The sequence below is a fragment of the Arachis hypogaea genome, chromosome 4 (assembly GCF_003086295.3).
Source record: "Arachis hypogaea cultivar Tifrunner chromosome 4, arahy.Tifrunner.gnm2.J5K5, whole genome shotgun sequence".
NCBI lineage: Eukaryota > Viridiplantae > Streptophyta > Magnoliopsida > Fabales > Fabaceae > Arachis > Arachis hypogaea.
In genome coordinates, this window is record NC_092039.1 from 21,729,624 (window position 1) to 21,738,262 (window position 8,639).

The 8,639-nt window shown below is 36.7% G+C and overlaps 1 non-coding gene across 1 annotated transcript; it reads right to left on the reverse strand.

Annotated features, from left to right (window-relative positions):
* Nucleotides 1–5,820: 5,820 nt before the first annotated feature.
* On the reverse strand, nucleotides 5,821–5,924 carry LOC112798848 (small nucleolar RNA R71). Its single transcript, XR_003200445.1, has one exon. It is a non-coding gene; the product is annotated as a small nucleolar RNA R71 (small nucleolar RNA).
* Between the last annotated feature and the right edge of the window lie 2,715 nt (nucleotides 5,925–8,639).

Genomic DNA, 8,639 nt, shown 5'->3' on the forward strand with positions numbered 1-8,639 from the left:
CTCTTTTTCAAAAATTATTTTTAATTAACTAATTGTTTCAAATTTTAATTTTAATTTTAATTCTTCTTTTAATTTTTAAAAATCACTAACTCTTTTTAAAAATTAATTTTCGAAAAATTCTCTCCCCCTCATCTTGTTCTATTTATTTATTTATTTATTTACTAACACTTCTCTTCTTCTCAAGAATCTGAACCTATCCTCACCCTTGTGTTTGGATTCTTACTTTTTTCTTCCTCTATTCCCTTCTTCTTCTACTAATATAAAGGAATATCTATATTGTGGCATAGAGGATTTCTCTTCCGTTTCTGTTCTCTTCTTTCTCATATGAGCAGGAACAAGAAAAAAGGCATTCTTGTTGAAGCTGATCCTGAACCTGAAAGGACTCTGAAGAGGAAACTAAGAGAAGCTAAATTATAACAATCCAGAGACAACCTTACTGAAATTTTCGAACAAGAAAAGGATATGGAAGCTGAACCTAACAATAATAATGCAAGGAGGATGCTTGGTGATTATACTACACCTACTTCCAAGTTTGATGGAAGAAGCATCTCAATTCCTGCCATTGGAACAAACAATTTTGAGCTGAAACCTCAACTAGTTGCTCTAATGCAACAGAACTACAAGTTTCATGGACTTCCATCAAAAGATCCCTACCAGTTTTTAACTGAGTTCTTGCAGATCTGTGAGACTGTTAAGACTAATGGAGTAGATCCTGAAGTCTACAGGCTCATGCTTTTCCCTTTGCTGTAAGAGACAAAGCTAGAACATGGTTGGACTAACAACCTAAAGATAGCCTGGACTCTTGGGATAAGCTGGTCACGGCCTTCTTGGTTAAGTTCTTTTCTCCTCAAAAGCTGAGCAAGCTTAGAGTGGATGTTCAGACCTTCAAGAAAAAAGATGATGAATCCCTCTATGAAGCTTGGGAAAGATACAAGCAGATGACCAAAAAGTGTCCTTCTGACATGTTTTCAGAGTGGACCATGATAGATATATTCTATTATGGTCTATCTGAGTTCTCTAAGATGTCATTGGACCATTTTGCAGGTGAATCCATTCACCTAAAGAAAACGCCTGCAGAAGCTCAGGAACTTATTGAAATAGTTGCAAATAACCAATTCATGTACACTTCTGAGAGGAATTCCGTTAATAATGGGACGCCTCAGAGGAAGGGAATTCTTGAAATTGATGCTCTGAATGCCATATTGGCTCAGAACAAAGTGTTGACTTTGCAAGTCAACATGATTTCTCAAAGTCTGAATGGATTGCAAAATGCATCCAACAACACTAAAGAGGCATCTTCTGAAGAAGAAGCTTATGATCCTGAAAACCCTGCAATGGCAGAGGTAAATTACATGGGGGAAGCCTTTGGTAACACCTATAACCCCTCATGGAGAAATCATCCAAATTTCTCATGGAAGGATCAACAAAAGCCTTAACAAGGCCTTAATAATGGTGGAAGAAACAGGTTCAGCAATAGCAAACCTTTTCCATCATCTACACAGCAAGAGACAGAGAATTCTGAGCAAAAGACCTCTAACTTAGCAAACATAGTCTCTGATCTGTCTAAGGCCACTTTAAGTTTCATGAGTGAAACAAGGTCCTCCATTAAAATTTTGGAGGCACAAGTGGGCCAGCTGAGTAAGAAAGTCACTGAAACTCCTCCTAGTACTCTCCCAAGCAATACTGAAGAGAATCCAAAAAGAGAGTGCAAGGCCATTGACATAGTCAACATGGCCGAACATAGAGAGGAAGGAGAGGATGCAAATCCCAATGAGGAAGACTGACGAGCGGATAATTTATACGCTTTTTGGCATTGTTTTTAGGTAGTTTTTAGTAGGATCTAGCTACTTTTAGGGATGTTTTCATTTGTTTTTATGCTAAATTCACATTTTTGGACTTTACTATGAGTTTGTGTGTTTTTCTGTGATTTCAGGTAATTTCTGGCTAAAATTGAGGGACTTGAGCAAAACTCTGATAAGAAAGCTGACAAAGGACTGCTGATGCTGTTGGATTCTGACCTCCCTAAACTCAAAATGAATTTCTGAAACTACAGAAATCCAAATGGCGCGATCTCAACGGCGTTGGAAAATAGACATCAAGCGCTTTCCAACAATATATAATAGTCCATACTTTATTTGAGATTAGACGATGGAAACTGGCGGTCAATGCCAGTTCCATGCTGCATTCTGGAGTCAAACGCCAGAAACATGTCACGAACTTGAGTTGAACGCCAAAAACACGTTACAACTTGGTGTTCAACTCCAAAAGAAGCCTCAGCTCGTGTAAAGATCAAGCTCAGCCCAAACATACACCAAGTGGGCCTTGGAAGTGGATTTATGCATCAATTACTTACTTCTGTAAACCCTAGTAGCTAGTTTAGTATAAATAGAACTTTTTACTAGTGTATTAGACATCTTTGGTCCTGGTTTTATTCCATTATTCATCTTAGGAGACTATTGATCACGTTTTGGGGGCTGGCCATTCGGCCATGCCTAGACCTTCATCACTTATGTATTTTCAACGGTGGAGTTTCTACACACCATAGATTAAGGGTGTGAAGCTCTGCTGTATCTCAAGTTTTAATGCAATTACTACTATTTTCTATTCAATTCGATTTATTCCTGTTCTAAGATATTCGTTGTACTTCAACATGATGAATGTGATGATCCGTGACACTCATCATCATTCTCACCTATGAATGCGTGATTGACAACCACTTCCGTTCTACCTTAGGCCAGGCGCATATCTCTTGGATTCCTTAATCAGAATCTTCGTGGTATAAGCTAGAATTGATGGCGGCATTCATGAGAATCCGGAAAGTCTAAACCTTGTCTGTGGTATTCCGAGTAGGATTCTGGGATTGAATGATTGTGACGAGCTTCAAACTCGCGATTGTTGGGCGTGATGACAAACGCAAAAGAATCAATGGATTCTATTCCGACATGATCGAGAACCGACAGATGATTAGCCGTACTATGACAGAGCATTTGGACCATTATCACTGAGAGGATGGGATGTAGCCATTGACAATGGTGATGCCCTACATACAGCTTGCCATGGAAAGGAATAAGAATGATTGAAAGAAGCAGTAGGAAAGCAGAGATTCAACAGGAGCAAGAATCTCTATGCACTTATCCAAAATTCTCACCAATGAATTACATGAGTAACTCTATCTTTATTTTCTGTTTATTTATTATTAATAGTTGAAATTCTATAACCAATTATTATCTGCCTGATTGAGATTTACAAGGTGACCATAGCTTGCTTCATACCAACAATCTCTGTGGGATCGACCCTTACTCACGTAAGGTATTACTTGGACGACCCAGTACACTTGCTGGTTAGTTGTGCGGAATTATGACAGAGTGTAATTCACGTTTGAGAGCAGCAAGTCCTTGGAGCGATTGTTGATGATCAGAATTTCGTCCACCAAGTTTTTGGCGCCGTTGCTGGGGATTGTTCAAGTTTGGACAACTGACGGTTCATCTTGTTGCTCAGATCAGGTAATTTTCTTTTTGTTTTATTTTCAAATTTTTTTCAAAAATCTTTCAAAAATTTCCTATCTGTTTTCGAAATTTTTTTTTCTAAATTTTTAAGAATGAATTCTAGTGTTTCATGAAGTATGTTGAAGCTTGGCTGGTTGTAAAGCCATGTCTAACTCAATTGGATTGAGACTTCAAAACCATCATCATAGAGGCAAGTTAATTGGAATATCAACTGTTACATGCCTGATTTATATCCTAAAGCTGGCTGGCTTTTAAGCCATGCCCAACCTTTGGATTAGAGGTTTAGGCTAACATTGAAAGATTCCTGGAATTCTTATTAAAAATTTTGAATTTCTTATTTTATTTTTCCCCTATAATTTTCGAAAAATTTTACAAAAAAAAATCATAAAATAATAAAAATAAAAAAATTTTGTGTTTCTTGTTTGAGTCTTGAGTCAAATTTTAAGTTTGGTGTCAATTGCATATTTTTAAAATTGATGCATTATTTTTTCGAAAATTCATGCATTCATAGTGTTCTTCATGATCTTCAAGTTGTTCTTGGTAAGTCTTCTTGTTTGATCTTGATGATTTCTTGTTTTGTGTCTTTTGTTGTTTCTCATGTGCATTTTTGCATTCATAGTGTCCAAGCATTAAAGATTTCTAAGTTTGGTGTCTTGCATGTTTTCTTTGCATAAAAATTTTTTCAAAAATATGTTCTTGATGTTCATCATGATCTTCAAAGTGTTCTTGGTGTTCATCTTGACATTCATAGTGTTCTTGCATGCATCATGAGTTTTGATTCATAATTTTCATGTTGTGAGTCATTTCAGTTGTTTTTCTCTCTCATCATTAAATTCAAAAAATAAAAAAAATTATCTTGTATTTTTCTCATAATTTTTGAAAATTTGAGTTGACTTAGTCAAAAATTTTTAAAACTTAGCTATTTCTTATGAGTCAAGTCAAATTTTCAATTTTAAAAATCTTATCTTTTCAAAACTTTTTCAAAAATCAAATCTTTTTCATTTTTTTATTTTCGAAAATTAAAAATTTTTTTAAAAATATTTTTCAAAAATATTTTTCTTAGTTTTATCTTTATTTTCGAAAATGATGCTAACAATTAATGTGATTGATTCAAAAATTTGAAGTTTGTTACTTTCTTGTTAAGAAAGGTTCAATCTTTAAATTCTAGAATCCTATCTTTTAGTTTCTTGTTAGTTAAGTAATTATTTTTAATTTTAAAAATTAAATCTTTTTCAACCATATCTTTTTAATCATATCTTTTTATCATATCTTTTTCAAAATTTTATCTTTTTCAAAAATTTGATTTCAAAATATCTTATCTGAATTCTTATCTTCTTATCTTTTCAAATTTGATTTTAATATCTTTTTCAACTAATTAATTAATTTTTTTATTTGTTTCTTATCTTTTTCAAAACCACCTAACTACTCTTCCCTCTCTAATTTTTGAAAATATCTCATCCTTTTTTCAAAATTCTTTTTAAATTAATTAATTGTTTTAAATTTTAATTTTAATTTTTCCTTTAAATTTTTGAAAATCATTTAACCCCTTTTCAAAATCAATTTTTGAATTCTCTCTCTCTCATCTTCTTCTATTTATTTATTTATTTACTAACACCTCTCTTCACTTATCTTTATCTCAAATCACTGCCCCTATCCTCACCCGTGTGTTTGCATTCTCCATTCTTCTTCATTCCCTTCTTCTTCTACTAACATAAAGGAATCTCTATACTGTGACATAGAGGATTCCTCTTCCTTTTTCTGTTCTATTCTTTCTCATATGACCAGGAACAAGGAAAAAGGCATTCTTGTTGAAGCTGATCCGGAACCTGAAAGGACTCTGAAGAGGAAATTAAGAGAAGCTAAATTACAACAAGCCAGAGACAACCTTGCTAAAATTTTTGAACAAGAAAAGGAGATGGCAGCCGAACCCAACAACAATAATGCAAGAAGGATGCTTGGTGATTATACTAAACTTACGTCCAAATTTGATGGAAGAAGCATCTCAATTCCTGCCATTGGAGCAAACAATTTTGAGCTGAAACCTCAACTAGTTGCTCTAATGCAATAGACCTGCAAGTTTCATGGACTTCCATCAGAAGATCCCTACCAGTTTTTAACTGAGTTCTTGTAGATCTGTGAGACTGTTAAGACTAATGGAGTAGATCCTGAAGTCTACAGACTCATGCTTTTCCCTTTTGCTGTAAGAGATATAGCTAGAACATGGTTGGACTCACAACCTAAAGATAGCCTGGACTCCTGGGATAAGCTGGTCACAGCCTTCTTGGGTAAATTCTTTCCTCCTCACAAGCTGAGCAAGCTTAGAGTGGATGTTCAGACCTTCAAGCAAAAAGATGGTGAATCCCTCTATGAAGCTTGGGAAAGATACAAGCAGATGACCAAAAAGTGTCCTTCTGACATGTTTTCAGAATGGACCATAATAGATATATTCTATTATGGTCTATCTGAGTTTTCCAAGATGTCATTGGACCATTCTGCTGGTGGATTCATTCACCTAAAGAAAACGCCTGCAGAAGCTCAGGAACTTATTGACATGGTTACAAATAACCAATTCATGTACACTTCTGAGAGGAATTCCGTGAGTAATGGGATGCCTAAGAGGAAGGGAGTTCTGGAAATTGATGCTCTGAATGCCATATTGGCTCAGAACAAAATGTTGACTTAGCAAGTCAACATGATTTCTCAAAGTCTGAATGGATGGCAAAATGCATCCAACAGTACTAAAGAGGCATCTTCTGAAGAAGAAGCCTATGATCCTGAAAACCCTGCAATGGCAGAGGTTAATTACATGGGGGAAGCCTTTGGCAACACTTATAACCTCTCATGGACAAATCATCCAAATTTCTCATGGAAGGATCAACAAAAGCCTCAACAAGGCTTTAATAATGGTGGAAGAAACAGGTTTAGCAATAGCAAGCCTTTTCCATCATCTTCTCAGCAACAGACAGAGAATTCTGAGCAGAGCACCTCTAACTTAGCAAACATAGTCTCTGATCTGTCTAAGGCCACTTTAAGTTTCATGAGTGAAACAAGGTCCTCCATCAGAAATTTGGAGGCACAAGTGGGCCAGCTGAGTAAGAAAGTCACTGAAACTCTTCCTAGTACTCTCCCAAACAATACTGAAGAGAACCCAAAAAGAGAGTGCAAGGCCATTGACATAATCAACATGGCCGAACCTAGAGAGGAAGGAGAGGACGTGAATCCCAATGATGAAGACCTCATGGGACATCTCTCAAGCAAGAAGGAGTTCCCTATTGAGGACCTAAAGGAATCTGAGGCTCATATTGAGACAATAGAGATTCCGTTAAATCTCCTTCTGCCATTCATGAGCTCTGAAGATCATTCTTCCTCTGAAGAGGATGAAGATGTAACTGAAGAGCAAGTTGCTCAATATCTAGGAGCCATAATGAAACTAAATGCCAAGTTATTTGGTAATGAGAGGAAGCATGAACATCTTCTCTCAATACAGAGTCAAACAAAACCCCCACAGTCAAACTCTAAGTTTGGTGTTGGGAGGCCACAACCAAACTCTAAGTTTGGTGTTGAACCCCCACATTCAAACTCTAAGTTTGGTGTTGGGAGGTCCCAACAATGCTCTGAACATCTGTGAGGCTCCATGAGAGCCCACTGTCAAGCTAGTGACATTAAAGGAGCGCTTATTGGGAGGCAACCCAATTTTTAATTATCTAATTTTATTTTATTATTCTTTTATGTTTTATTAGGTTCATGATCATGTGGAGTCACGAAAAAATACTAAAATTAAAAACAAAATCAAAAACAGCAGAAGAAAAATCACACCCTGGAGGAAGGACTTACTGGTGTTTAAACGCCAGTAAGGAGCATCTGGCTAGCGTTCAATGCCAGAACAGAGCATGGATCTGGCGTTGAACGCCAGAAATATGCAGCAATCTGGCATTTAAACGCCAGGATTGCACACTGAGGAAAGCTGGCGTTCAACGCCAGAAACATGCTGCAGATGGGTGTTGAACGCCCAGAACAAGCACAGGGTTGGCGTTTAGCGCCAGAAATAAGCATCAATCTGGCGTTAAACGCCAGGATTGCATGCATAGGGTGTTTTTGCACGCCTCATTGGTGCAGGGATGTAAATCCTTGACACCTCAAGATCTGTGGACCCCACAGGATCTTCACCTGCCTCACCCTCTCTCTCTCCATTCATGGTCATCCCTTTTGTTTTCCATTCACCACTCACATCCATCCACTCTTCCCCATACACCCCACCTACCTTCAAAATTCAAATTCTCTTTCTCACCCAATCCCACCCATATAGCCGAATACACACATCCCTCCATCTCCTCCGTATCCTCTTCTTCGTCTTCTATTCTTTCTTCTTTTGCTCGAGGGCAGCAACATTCTAAGTTTAGTGTGGTAAAAGCATAGCTTTTTTGTTTTTTCATAACCATTGATGGCACCTAAGGCCAGAGAAACCTCAAAAAAGAGAAAAGGGAAGACAAAAGGCTTTCACCTCCAAGTCATGGGAGATGGAGAGATCCATCTCAAGGGTCCATAGCTCAGTAATAGAGCATTTGACTACACATCAAGAGAGCCCACTCATGGACCTCATCAAGAAATCCCTGAGATACCTCAAAGGATAAACTGTCCTCCACACAACTATTGGGAGCAACTAAGGATAGGAGCACCAAAATCACTAGGGATCAAGCAACAGAGGCAAGGAAGAGACATAGAGGAGCTCAAAAAGCACCATTTGTCCTCTAAAAAGGTGCCACCCTCACTAAGGTGGACTCATTCCTTAACTTCCTTGTTCTTATTTCTCTGTTTTTCGATTTTTATGCTTCATGTTTGTCTATGTTTTGTGTCTTTATTATATGATCATTAGTATTCAGTAACTATGTCTTAAGGCTATGAATAATTCCATTAATCCTTCACCTTTCTTAAATGAAAAATGTTTTTAATACAAAAGAACAAGAAGTACATGAGTTTCGAATTCATCCTTGAATTTAGTTTAATTATATTGATGTGGTGACAATATTCTTTGCTTTCTGAATGAATGCTTGAACAGTGCATATTTTTGATCTTGTTGTTTATGAATGTTAAAATTGTTGGCTATTGAAAGAATGATGAACAAATAGAAATGTT